Here is a 14,890-nt window from a genome sequence, read left to right as displayed (position 1 = left end):
TCTGTAGTCCCCTTAAGATTAAGGAGGAGTATCTAATCTCTAAAGGGGGAATGAGGTAGGAGGTGGGTGGGAATCAACTCTGGACCAGATTGAAGACTGGCTAAAATAAGGAAGAGGCACTGGAAGCACCTGTCCATGAGACATACCCACCAGTGCCACATCAGTTTACCATTGCTATGGCAACACCTGAAAGTTATTGCCCATTTTCTAGCTAGTTCTGAGTAATCCACTCCTTAATTAGCATGCCATTAAAAGTGGGGATATATATGACTGCAAAAACTGCTCCTACACTGCTATTCTTGGCACACTGCCTATAGGGTAGCTCTGCTCCACAAGAGAAGTCACAGAGCTGTAACACTGCCACCTCAGTAAAGCTGTTTTCTTCTACCACCAGCTTACACTTGTATTCCTTCCTGAATGAAACCAAGAATCTGCCTTGAACCACTTTTGTCAAGTTAGTTGCCATAAACTTACTCATTTATCCTCTCTTTATTTTTTTTACTCTTATAGGCTATGGAATGACTTTCTCTTTTCCATTTATAATATTGTGTTTTGTGCCTTTTTATTTTCCCTCTTCTTTATACACCATTCACCAAGTAGTCACAGGCTTCAATTCAGTTCTTTCTTGGTGGCAGTATGGTTCATGAGAAATGCTGATTCTTCTGGGTATGAGGCCATTCACCATTTTTACATGTAATACTGTGGAAAGTACTGTGACATAAGCCTCCACTTCACAAACTGATCACTGTCAAACATCATCTCCCAAACAATACAGAATTTTTCTGTTCCTCACTGGTGTAATTCACATAGAAATAGAAGTCTCAAGTTAAATTGTGGATTTGCACTTTACCATTTGGTGAATTAAGGAAGATAAATAATATTAATAAATCAGTGGGGCCAGGCACAATGACTCACACCTGCAATTTCAGCACTTAAAGAGGCAGAGGCAGGAAGATCACCTGAGTTCAGGAGTTCAAGACCAGCCTGGCCAATATGACAAAACCCCATCTCTACTAAAAATACAAAAATTAGCCAGTTATGATGGCACATGCCTGTAATCCCAGCTACTTGGGAGGCTGAGAGATGAGAATCTCTTTAACCAGAGAGATGATGGTTGCAGTGAGCCAAAATCATGCCACTGCACACCAGGCTGGGCAACATAGCAAGACTCTATCTCAAAAAAAAAAAAACAAAAATTAGTAGCTTTGAATTTTAAACATCTATTTGACAAGAAATTCATAGTTTGTTCTCTCTAAAATAATGTAATGATTTTTTCAGGAATGATCCTGGTTTGATGCCTCTCTTCCCAACATGATAGAAGATATTACAGAACTTGTAATATCTTCTACTTGCTTTCACTCCCACTATATTTCCTAAAAACAACCATAGCAACACCCATAACATGATAGGACAAACCTCTACTACTTCCAAGGCTTTTATCTCAGTAAATCTTCTCTATCTCTATCTCAGGTAGCTAGAAGGTTTGATACTCATACGAATAGTACTGAGCTTTCTGGTCATAAGTGGAAAAATAGGCAAGACTCAGTGTAATGCAGGCATTCCCTAAGCCAGTTACCATTCAGTTTTTGGATCATAATTGTACACATATACCCAGCATATGTCTAATATATATGCAAAAATCCATGAAGCAGGAGTTATGATAGCGTGTTTTCTATTGTATTGTATTTTCATCTTATATCATCTTCTTTTCATCATTGAAGAAATCTGTTCAAGTCAGTCTAAATTAATTATTGGATCATAAGCAGATAGAATCTTATATTTGATAACACATTGACCCAATTAATATGTTTCTTTGCAAGACATGGTGCTCATTTCCAAGATAACAAGCCTAACAAAATTATACTGGAGCAAGCCCACAAGTAATGATAGTAGCTTTTCCTTATTGTCTTTCCTGGGACAAGAATTAAATAAAAAATAACAAGGTAGAATAAAGATTACATAAGAAAGAAGGACAGCAACAGGACATGGTAATCTTTTTCAGGGTAACATTTTGATAATGGATAATGAAAAGTAATGTATTAGACAAGGATGGGTGGGAATGATTGAAAGTCTGAGTACTTTAGCACTGATTAAGACCAAGTCATTAGGATTTTAATAGTTGTATGCAGTTAGTGAAGAAAAAGCCCCAGAATTTAATTGATTGTGGATAAAACATTCTTGGATTAGATTTAAGACTATTTTCCAGGCAAGTAAGTATATTTATGATAATGATGATCACTGTAGTGCTCAATATTTAAACAATAAAAACAAAATTAATTGCCACATATATAATGTTCTGAATACTATTATAAATGTTTTCTTGTATTTTATTTAAACTGTCAACAGCACTGTAAGGTAGGTACTATTATTGTCACAGTTATACAGATATGGAAATCGAGACACAGGGAAGTCAAGTTACTTGATCAATTTCAAGCAATTTGCAAGCAATGGAGCATCTACATCAGGGCCTTCCATGACACATGACTGTAAACAGAAGTTTTAACTTTTTAAGTCAAAGAGGGTATGTGTATCAGTTAATGGAAAGTTTCAGCACCCTCAGAAAACATTACTAACAAGCAAATAAAAGGTGTATCTGGAAGATGAAATTCTAACAGACTCTTCATTTCAATAGATCCAATAATACACTTAGGGAAATGACTGGGCATGTTGAGGATAGGAAGAAAGAAATGAAAACACAGCCTTCTATATTGTTCCTAACAGGCTTGTGCCAAACATCATGTGGCAGAATTTAGTGATTGAGGAGAAGAAAGATACAGGAGTTAAATTCTGTGATCACAAAGGAGAAGTTCTACATTCAGACTAAGCCAACAGACTTTTCTGACCTGACAACCAGGGTGGCACAGGATGCTCAGTGCAGAGAAGAAGCAGGTGGTCTCTGCAGCTGGAAGTCTAGCTCCTACCCAGCTGCTTTGCATGTCCCTCCCAGCTACCCTCCTTTCCAGAGCCCATATCAATGCCTGGGTCAAAGCTCTGGGGAGGAACTGCTCACTTAGGACCCAGAGGGAACCATGGAAGCCCCAGCACAGCTTCTCTTCCTCCTGCTACTCTGGCTCCCAGGTGAGGGGAACATGAGGTGGTTTTGCACATCAGTGAAAACTCCTGACACTTCTGCTCAGCAAGAAATATAATGAAAATTTAATATAGATCAATAATTTTGGCTCTACTCAAAGACAGTGGGTTTGATCTAATTACATAAGTGCATTTCTGTTTTATTTCCAATCTCAGATTCCACTGGACAAATTGTGATGACACAATCTCCAGCCACCCTCTCTTTGTCTCCAGGGGAAAGAGCCACCCTCTCCTGCAGGGCTAGTCAGAGTGTTAGCAGCTACTTAGCCTGGTACCAGCAGAAACCTGGGCAGGTTCCCAGGCTCCTCATCTATGGTGCATCCAACAGGGCCGCTGGCATCCCAGACAGATTCAGTGGCAGTGGGTCTGGGACAGACTTCACTCTCACCATCAGCAGCCTGGAGCCTGAAGATTTTGCAGTGTATTACTGTCAGCAGTATAACAACTGGTCCCCACAGTGATTCAATGTGAAACAAAAACCTCAACAAGACCATCAGTGTTTAATAGATTATACCAGGTGCTTCCTTTACAGACAGCTAGAGTGGTGGCCACTCAGTTATAAAATCTCTACTCTATTTGGACATTTGTGGTTCTTAAAAAAAAAAAAAAAACTTCATGAACAATTTGGGATCCATTCCTTGGACTCTCTTCAACTGAGACACCAGAATCTCAGATTTCCAGAAGTAGTGTTTCACTGTATGAATCCTTATATAGCCCCAGTGGTATCTAAGTTTCTCAGTAGAAGATCAATGCATACTACATCAGTCCATTTGAATTCTGCAACATTCTAAGTAGTAGAAAATTCTATTTATTTATCCAAATAATTGACTCAATAAAAGCTATTCATGTGAAGATATTACCATGGCTGAATAAATCCCATTTTTTTCTTTTTTCAGGTTATCAACATTTCAGTGGTAAATTGTTATTTTGGACATTTGCCATTTAAAAGTGAACTAAATTATTTCTTAAATTTTCTCTATGATGCAGTAGACTATAAAAGAATTAAAGTCTATAAAAATAAAGTCATTATTAGATTGGAAAGAAATAGACTACTACTAATGAAGTCTGCAAATGAGCAAGTAGAAAGAGTAATAGAAGCAGTTGTTTTTATGATTTTTGTCCAAAAAAGACTTTAATGATCTTATTCATGTACTACCACCAATAATAAGACATACTGACATTATGTAACATCTGATATGAAGCACCGAGGATACCTCTTACCTGTATTATTCTTGTGAACAATTAATGGTGTGAATTGAATCAATAGTCAACATCATACAAACCCAACTAGGAGGACATTCTTCAACATAACTAGCCAGTAAACTTGAAAAGTTTCAAGCCTATCAAAGAGAAACAAAAGTGAAAAACTGTCACAGATTTAAAGATATTAAGGACAGGATAGCCAATAAAATATGGAAACTTAAATTTTGTCTTGTAACATTAAAAAATTGGCATTAATGGGAAAATCAGAAAAATCTATATGGAATTTTATTTTATCTATTTATTTATTTTTATTATTATTTTTTTTTAGACGGAGTTTCGTTCTTGTTACCCAGGCTGGAGTGCAATGGTGCGATCTCGGCTCACTGCAACCTCCACCTCCTGGGTTCAGGCAATTCTCCTGCCTCAGCCTCCTGAGTAGCTGGGATTACAGGCACGCGCCACCATGCCCAGCTAAATTTTTGTATTTTTAGTAGAGACGGGGTTTCACCATGTTGACCAGGATGGTCTCGATCTCTTGACCTCATGATCCACCCGCCTTGGCCTCCCAAAGTGCTGGGATTACAGGCATGAGCCACCGCGCCCGGCACTCGATATGGGATTTTAAATGAGTTAACTAATAACATTATATCTATGTTATTCACATGGTTGTGATACTTATACTGCAGTTATGCATGATGCTGACATTAGAGCAAGCTGGAGGAGGAGTATATGGGAATCATCTTTGCTGTATTTTTCAAATTTTTATTCTGAAAGTACTTCCAAATAAATTTAAAACACATATGCACATGCACGAGTGACTGAAAAATAAGAAAAAAATTGTTTTTTAAAATAATTCCATAAGTTTCCTCCTATTTTATACCTTTTCCTATTTCTAATTCTCATCTCTATTAAAGACAATCCTAGCTCCCATTTTGTAGAGTGTAATCACTAATTTGCTCAGTTCTAGAATACACAGAAGGAAACTCAAAATTGACAGTGTGTTCCTTCATGAATGTGAAAACTAGGAATCAGGATTCTGTATTTATTAAGATCTTAGTTTCTCTTAAACTGAGGGTACAGAGGTCAAGTTCTCAAGTCCAAAATTGCTTATGTTAGTACCTAACCTCCTTCCATGTCAGCATGGCTATTATGTCCATTTAAATGCATTTTAGAAGGCATCTCTGTTTACGGCATCACAAAGAGTTTAATAAATCCGTGCAAAAATAAACAACAAACACACATATAAATATAAAGCTAAAAAATCAAAACTATTTTAACAATCTGAAAATTGGCAAAGCATAAAAAATTAAAAATGTATATAACTTATGGAAAAAAGTATCAGTGTTTTGAGTAAGGACAGAAAATGTCTGTAGGTAGCCTTTTGTCTGTGACAGCACCTTTCTACCCCCAGCTCAGTCAGCATGAATTACAGAACTGGAGTTTTATCAATATGAGGACAGCAAATACAACTAGTAGCTTGCTGCCAAAGGGGGTGGACTTGAGTCAAGCCAAGGAATGGAGTAAAATTCTTCAGTGTTTCCAGCTAAACATGGAGAATGCCATAGGAAATGAACAGAAAAAACCCACAGCTTTGCTAGTCCAAGACGAGGCCCTGGCTGGGGCAAGTATCACACCTGCTGACAGTAAATAGCAGATTCCTGGATAAGATAGAGCCAAATTGCGGAAACAATCTCTGTACACATTCCTGGTGACTTAGAAGCTATAGTAGATATGAGTGATGAGACCCAGGTGTGCCTGGTGCAAAGTAAAACCAGAGAGAGGTAAGAAGTAGTTGTGTTTTGCATGTGCTTCTTAAGCTACACACAGATGGATTGACAGAAGATAGATTTATAAACTGCAGATGTTTGAGCAAAACTTCTCAAATCAGTGGTGACCACTAAGCTATGGAGATGCATGTGCAGTTTCTATAAATTCAAACTAAAGATTAGTATTAAGAATAAAAAGAAGCAGAGATATGTGGTCAAACACCACGTGAGATATAGATTTTTCAATATTGTGCATTGAAAATACATTTAATACATCTAATCCACTGAACATTATAGCTCAGCTTATCCTATCCTAAATGTGTTCAGAACACTTACATTAGCTTATAATTGAGTATCATTATCTAACATGAATTTATCTTACAGCAAAGTGTTGACTATCTCATGTAATTTATTGGATACTGTACTGAAAAAGAAAATAGAAGAGTTGTATGAATATTAGAAGTACTATTTCTACTTGAATGTACATCACTTTTACACCATCTGAAAATCAAAAAATTATAACTCCAACTATAATAAGTCAGGCACTCTCAGTAAGTTCAGACAAGTAAATAAGAAGATTTTAAAATGCTCAAAAAAATAAAACAAATTCCAGGCCTAACATGGTGGCTTAAACCTGTAATTCCAGTACTTAATAGAATGATGCAGAAGGATCACTTGAGGCTAGGAATTCAAGACCAGGCTAAGCAAAATGGTGACATCCATATCTTTAGAAAACTTTTTTTAAAAAAAAGAATGGCAGAGAGTGATGGCATGCACCTAGAAAACCACCTACTCAGTAGGATGAAGCTAGAGGATCGCTGGGGCCCAAGAGGTCGAGGCTGCGGCGAGCTATGATCACACCACCACACTCTAGCCTGGGTGACAGAGTGATACCTTGTTTCTAAAAAAAATAAAATTTAAATTTAAAAAACCCACAATCTAAATAGAGGTACTATAATACATTATCAAAAATTTCTAGTTTTCAGTTTTAAAAATTCTGGGAAAAAACAGAGAAGTATTATCTATAATGGAGGAACAAAAGTAAAGCAACTACAATAATAACAACAGAAAATAGTCAATGAAAGCTGATTCTAACTTATCCTAATAATTCGCTTTAGCAAAGACTACAAAATAGTTAATATGCAGATGTTCAAATAATTATTTTTAAAACTATGAGCATTGACATAAAAAATATTTTAAAATGATGTAAATAGAGCCTCAAGAAAACAAACAGAAAGTATTTTAAAAATGACCAAATGGGTACTCTAGAAATGAAAAGTACGATAACGCAATTTAAGTATGTATTAGCTAGGTCTAATAGCATTTTAAGATGGCAGAACAATCAGTTAACTTGAAAATAGAGGAATATAAATTATTTAGTCTAAATAAAATGTTTAGAAAATAGAGGATAGAGGAATAGAATTTTTTTAGTCTAAAGAAAATGATTAGAAAAAAAGGTAGAAGGCTTCAGAGATTTACAGCACAGAGTGAAGGATACCAACAAATGTATAATGAGAGTCACAAACGAGGAGAGAAAGAGAAAGCGGCTGAAAAAATATTTGGAGAAATAATGACAAAAACTTTGCAAAAGTAAAAAAGAAATCTTAGACAAAAAAATTAACAAAACACTTTTAACCACTAGAAATTAATAACTGAACATATTATATTAAAATGTTGAAAGACAAAGGAAAATCTTCATTGCATCAAGAATAAAAGCAGACACTGTATACAGAGAAACAACAATATAGAAACTGGCTAAGTTTTCATCGAGACCAATAGAGGCTAGAAGCAATGAAATGACATTTTTAAATGCTGAAAGGGAAAAAAAGGCAACCAGAAAATCTATATCCAGTGAAAATATCCTTCAAATCTAAAGAAAAAGCAAAAAGAAAATTTTTGATATACAAAATACATTCATTCATAGCAGTTACGCTTTATAAGACATTTGAGAGGAAATCCTTCAGAATCACAGGAAATGACATCAGACAGGACCTTTAGTCCACTGGAAGAAATGAAGCCCTCAAAAGTAGTAACGAACAATACAAAGGCTAAAAAGATAAAAATACACTTAATGCTGTTTAGATGAAGTTCAAGACAGGAAAACCTAAATGATTGTGTTAGATATCAAAAAGACAGTTACTTTTGCTGGGTGGGAGGGTTAATACTGACAAAGATTGTCCATAAGGAAAGCATAAGAGAATGTAAAATATTCTATTATTCCAACTGAACAATGAATTACACATAAACTTTATTCAGTTGCACATTCAAGATTTGTGCACTTTACTCTGGCTGTTTTATCAATTGAAATAAAACTAATAAAAACCAAATCTAGAGTCTTTTACAATTACCAGTAATCGCAGCCAAGATCCCAGACTAATTTTGAATATTATTATTATTATCACCACTTCCTTACCCTATTTTGAAGCTTACACTTTTCATCTAGCTATAGTTTCACAGCTCCACCTCTGGCCCATTCATTTGGGAGACCCCATAGCCGTAGGGCAGGTAACACCTATGGAAGACTCATAAATGACATGATTGATGGGTATTTAGCAGAAAACAAGTAGTATGTATCACATACTGTTCTACGCAGAGAGTACAATACATGTGAGTGAGAGAGTCCCTCTAGCAAAGAAAAGAAGCATCAGCTAGACCTTCAGAATATGATCCAGTTTTTTGTAGTTCATCAGAAGAATACAAATCAAGATGTCCTCTCATCTGGATATGAGAAAGTGAAATGGCTACAGGTTCTCCCCAAATCAGTGGCTTTGGAGACGTGTACATGAAATACATTTGTTCACATCCACAGTCACTTCCTGGCTTCACCCATAGAAGTGATGGTCTGGCTTCTCAGTTTCATAGGAACTGTGCACACAAGCTGTCAGTTACTAAAATGATAATTAGATAGAAATATTCCTTCATATACAAAGACTAATTCATTAAATGGCATATGTGCCTTGCAAGATATTCAAGAGAAAAATTCTTCACAATCTCAGGGAATGACAGCAGACAGCAATTTAAATTGACAAGAGGAATCAAGCCCTCAAAAAATGAAAGAAATAAGAAAGAAGACACAAAAAATGTTTATCTGATACAAAGATTACATCCAGGAAAAGAACAATTATAATAGATTTCAGAATATCAGTTACATTGGTTGTGGTTTCAGCAGCAGGTGTTGACTGGGAAGGTGCATAATGAAAGCAGGGAGAGAATTTGAAACCTCCTATATTTTGATGTGGATCACAACATGAAATGTTCTGGATCTTGACACTCATTTGCACCCTTAAGATCACACTTTTCACTGTGTGTTTCATCTTAGATAATAAAATAAAAACAAACCTAGATCCTTTTAAATAAACCTGAAAAAAGAAATAAGAATTACCAAATATTTATGAAAGCTCAACTTTATTAAAGAGAGGTGTAAAACATGCCTGAGAAAGTACGTCATAAAGAACTAGAAATCTGGCAGAGGAAACAGCAGGAAACATCTAAATATGTCCCTTTTGCCACTCAGGCAACACAGATTTTACCTCTATTGATTTCTTAAAAATGTAAAATATATTTAAGTCATTTTGCCACAAGAGGGGCCCCCACCTTCTCCTTGTCTCTTTCCATTCCACTGCACCCACCAGAGGATTTACATATTGTCCTCTAGGGAGGACCTTCCCTTGTGAGTCTGAGATAAAGGCTCAACTCTACCCTTGCCCTGACTGATCAGGACACCTCAGTTCTCCTTCTCACATTGAGGCTCCCTGCTCAGCTCCTGGGGCAGCTAATGCTCTGGGTCCCTGGTAAAGGCAGAAGAAAGATAGGGAGGACAGTGGGGTAGAAGGGTGAGCTCTGGGGGCCCCACAGCCTCCAATGTGTGTTCTGTCCCCATGTTATATGTGTCTTGTCCTCCAAGATGGGGTGTGTGATGTCTAGATCTGTGAGAGTGAGGAAGACACCAGAAGGAGCAAGGACATGTACTTTAATGAAAGCTATGACACAGAAAGAAGGGGAGGGGATAGGTGACTTCTAGAGGCCCCTTTGTGCCTTGCAAATCTTGTTTCTTTTTACACATGTATGTTTTGGGAGTATTAATGAAAATGATATACACAAACTAATTTAGCCAAACATAAGTAACAGACAGAAAATTATTAAAATGGCTCACAGTGTTTGTACATAACCTTGAACTTCTCTCTCATTATTTCAGGATCCAATGGAGATGCTATGGTGACCCAGACTCCACTCTCCCTGCCCATCACCCCTGGAGAGCTGACCTCCATCTCCTGCAGGTCTAGTCACAGCCCCCTTCATAGTAATGGATACACCTATTTGGATTGGTACCTACAGAAGCCAGGCCAGTCTCCACAGCTCCTGATCTATTTGGTTTCCAACCAGACCTCTGGAGTCCCAGACAGGTTCAGTGGCAGTGGGTCAGGGACAGATTTTATGCTTAAAATCAGCAGGGTGGATCTGAGGATGTTGGGGTTTATTACTGCCAGCAAAGTACACATTGTCCTCACACAGTGGTACAGTCCTGTACACAAACCTCCATGCTTACTGTGGCCCAGCTGCCCAAATGTGTTGTTTCTGTGGAGAGAAGGCACTGTAGATTCTCTTAGATGCCTAAAGAGACAGATATTGGAGAACTCAGAGGACTTGGTGCATCTGAGGTCTCATGACCATAAATTTCTCAGCTATACCTCAGGCACCACATTTTAAGGTCCTGTCAGCTGCAGCAGCCTTTGCATGGCAGAGTCTGTAGAATGGAGGAGGTCCATGTGCCCTCTGAGCAATGAGACATTAGGGAAGAGAAAGTTCAATGAAAGTTCTTTCTAATCCTCTCTTTTTTCTCTACATTCATTCATCAACTAACTTCATTCTGCATAACAGGCACCTAATTGAGACTGATTACTGGCAACACAAACCTAATAGATTCTTTTGATTTCATTTAGCAGTTACTAAAGTATATATACATTGATAAGGTTTGGTGATATTAAAACACTGTCACCCTCCCCTCCTCCACCTTCCCCCTCCACTTTTCTTAAGGCAGATCCCTGACCAGGACAGCAGCAGGCACTGTATTTCATCATACTTTTTTCAGGGAGTACCCAAATAAAACCCTTCACAGTCTAGATTTTTAAATTACTAAATATGTTGTGGCAAATGTATGCAAAAATAAAGACCTAGTGCCAAAAGTCATTGCAGGTCTCGATCACAGCATATTGAAGTAAAAAGTAATTTTCTGAACTCCAAAGCTGGATTTCAACAATAAGGACCAAGTTTGAAGGAATAAAGGAACATAGATATGCCATCTTAAACAGAAGCTGGATCAATATAAGATAATATATAAGCTAACCTTTTACCCCATGAAGAATAACAATCTAAAGACTTTGAGCAGAGGCCAGTAAGTGAGAGACTGGTGGGTTGTGTTTGAGATATGAACCCAAATGGAAGTTCTCATGTATTTCCTGGGAAGAATCACAGTTGGGAGACACTTGCCTGGCATTCAATGCTGAGCCCTATGCCACTACAAGCTTGTGAGGAAGTGCTGTAACACTTGGAGCTCTAGGTCCTTAGTGACCCAAAGGTTAGAGGAGTTTGTTTCCAAATGTATCTTAGGTCGTATCACATATTCAGGTCAACCTGGCAGGACATAGTTGAGCTTCCAAAAGTTGATTCTATTTTCATCATTTACCTAGGAATGATTTGAGAAAGAAATTATAATACATTATATGTGTATTTGGCATAATAAGTTGAGAATATCTGCTGTATAATAAATTTGCATATTTAGAAAGTTAATATAAGAAAAAACTATAATTAAACAGTCTAATTCAAACAAAAGCATTAATCAAGAAAATTGGGGGAAACAAGATGGTAAATTTAACCCTAACTTTGTAAATAATTGCACCAAATATGGACAAATTTTTCCAAGTAAAATTATAAAATTATCAAACAGGATTAAAATCAAAGATGTATGCTACTCATAAAATACGCACTATAGTAAGAATATAGAATGACTTTGAAAATGAAAGGATGAAAAGTACATACAATGCAAAAACTGAGCAAAAGAAACTAGGTCATGACTTTAGTGCAAGACATAAAAATGGACATTTCATAATGATAAATGGGCAAACTCATCAAGAAGCCATTAAAATTCTAAATCTGTCTGAATCCTGTTTCCACCCTGCTGATAAAGACATACCCAAGACTGGGTGATTCACACAAAAAGAGGTTTAATTGACTTACAGTTTCACATGGCTGGTGTGGCCTCACAATTATGGCAGAAGAAGGAGCAAGTCACATCTTACATGGATGGCGGCAGGCAAAGAGAGAGAGCTTGTGCAGGAGAACTCCTCTTTATAAAACTATCAGATCTCATGAGACTTATTCACTATCATGAAAACAGCATGGAAAAGACCTGCCCCCATTATTCAATTACCAACCACTTGGTCCCTCCCACAACCTATGGGAATTCAAGATGAGATTTGGGTAGGGACACAGCGAAACCATATTATTCCACTCCTGGCCCTTCACAAATATGTCCTCACATTTCAAAACCAATCATGCCTTTCCAGCAGTCCCCCACAGTCTCAACTCATCTCAACATTAACTCAAAAATCCAGAGTCTAAAGTCTTATCCAAGACAAGGCACATCCCTTCTGTCTATGAGCCTGTAAAACAAAAAGCAAGTTAGTTACTTCCTAGATACAATGAGGGTACAGGCATTGGGTAAATACAGCCATTCCAAGTAGGAGAAATTGGCCAAAACAAAGGTGCTACAGACTACAGGCAAATCCAGCAGGGTAGTTAAATCATAAAGCTTCAAAATGATCTCCTTTGACTCCATGCCTCATCACACTGATGCAATAGGTGGGTTCTCATGGTCTTGAATAACTCTGTCCCTGTGGCTTTGCAGGGTACAGCCTCCTTCCTGGGTGCTTGCAAGGGCTGGTGTTATGTTTGCATGTTTGCAGCTGTTCTAGGGGAACAGTACAAGCTGTCAGTGGATCTACCATTCTGGGCTCTGGAGGACAGTGGCCCTCCTCTCACAGCTCCACTAAGCAGAGCCCCAGTAGGAACTCTGTGTGAGGGCTCCAACCCCATATTTTCCTTCTCCACTGCCCCAGCAGATGCTTTCCATGAGCACCCTCCCGCTGCCGCAAACTTCTGCCTGGGCATCCAGTTATTTCCATACAGCCTCTGAAGTCTAGGTGGAGGTTCCCAAGCCCCAATTTTAACTTCTGTGTGCTTGCAGGCTCAACACTGTTAGAACACATGCTCTATTTGAAGAGACCCCCAAACAGGCTTTGTGTGAGCAACATGGCTATTTATTCACCTGAGTGCAGGTGGGCTAAGGCCAAAAAGAGGAGGGTGGAGGGATAGGAGTTGGTTTTATAGATTTGGGGTAAACAATGAAAAGTTACAGAAGTAGATTCAGGGTGGTTCTTTGCAAGCTGGGAGGGCATTGTAGGGTGTGGAGTCACCAGGTTGGCCAAGCTAGGAGGGTGTCGTAGAGTGTGGAGTCACGAGATTGGCCAAGGTCAATTAAAAAGTCCAGTGGCCTTGTCAATTGAGGCTGGAATAAGAAACAATAGAGAATGTCTTAAACTTAAGTAGACACTGCAGGGGTTGATCATTTCTTCCTGTTTCCATGGTCTTCCAGTTACTTTAGATTTTCCAGGAACTCATCTGGAGTGTCGGTGCAGGTCACAGAGGTTAACATGATGTCTATGGGGCCATCAGTCAGACTCAAAGACCTTACAAACACCATGTGGAAGCTGCCAAGGCTTGGGGCTTGCACCATCTGATGCCACAGCCTGAGTTCTAAATTGGCCTCTTTTAGCCCAGGCTAAAAGAGGAGCATGGAGTCAGCATCCTGGGACTCAGGCCACCAAGTCCTTAGGCTGCACACAGCATGAGGACCCTGGGCCTGGCTCACAAAATTACATTTTCCTCTTAGGCCTCTTGGCCTGTGATGGGAGGGGCTGCCCTGAAGATCTATGACATGCCCTAGAGACATTTTCTCCATTGTCTTGGGAATTAACCTTGGGCTTCTAGTTACTTATGTAAATTTCTGAAGCTGGCTTGAATTTCTTCTCAGAAAATGGGATTTTCTTTTTTATTACATTGTCAGGCTGCAAATTTTGTGGACATTTATGCTCTGCTTCCCTTATAAAACTGAATGCCTTTAACAGCACCCAAGTCATCTCTTGAATGCTTTGCTGCTTAGAAATTTCTCCTACCAGATACCCTAAATCATCTCTTGCAAATTCAAAGTTTCCCAACCTCTAGCACGGGAAAAAAATGCCACCAATCTCTTTGCTAAAACATAGCAATAATAACCTTTGCTCCAGCTTGCAACAAGTTTCTCATTTTCATCTAAGACCACCTCAGCCTGGATTTCACTGTCCATATCATTATCAACATTTTGGTCAAAGCCATTCAACAAGTCTTTAGGGAGTTTCAAACTTTCCCACATTTTCCTGTATTCTTCTCAGCCCTCCAAACTATTCTAACCTTTGCCTGTTATCCAGTTTCAAAGTCACTTCCACATTTTTGGGTATCTTTGCAAAAGTGCCCCAGTCTCCTGGTACCAATTTACTGTATTAGTCCATTTTCACACTGCTGATAAAGATATATTGAAGACTGGATAATTTATAGGGAAAAAAAAGAGGTTTAATGGACTTACAGCTCCCCATGGCTGGAGAGGCCTCATAATCATGACTGAAGGCAATGAGGAGCAAGTCACCTCTTACATGGATGCCAAAAGGCAAAGAGAGAGAGCTTGTGCAGAAAAACTCCTCTTTGTAAAACCATCAGATCTCAAGAGACTGACTCACTAT

General features: G+C 38.2%; 1 gene segment (V, D, J or C); it reads left to right on the top strand.

The window, feature by feature from the left end:
- LOC105731229 (immunoglobulin kappa variable 2-29-like) overlaps positions 1 to 14,890 on the top strand; it is a 356,755-nt gene that overhangs the window by 216,147 nt on the left and 125,718 nt on the right.

Source organism: Aotus nancymaae, unplaced genomic scaffold, assembly GCF_030222135.1.
Source record: "Aotus nancymaae isolate 86718 unplaced genomic scaffold, 86718_ANA_hifiasm-v0.15.2.pri h1tg000017l, whole genome shotgun sequence".
NCBI classification, from domain to species: Eukaryota; Metazoa; Chordata; class Mammalia; order Primates; family Aotidae; genus Aotus; species Aotus nancymaae.
Note: the sequence above shows the minus strand (reverse complement) of the source record. Positions and strands in the feature narration are given on the sequence as shown.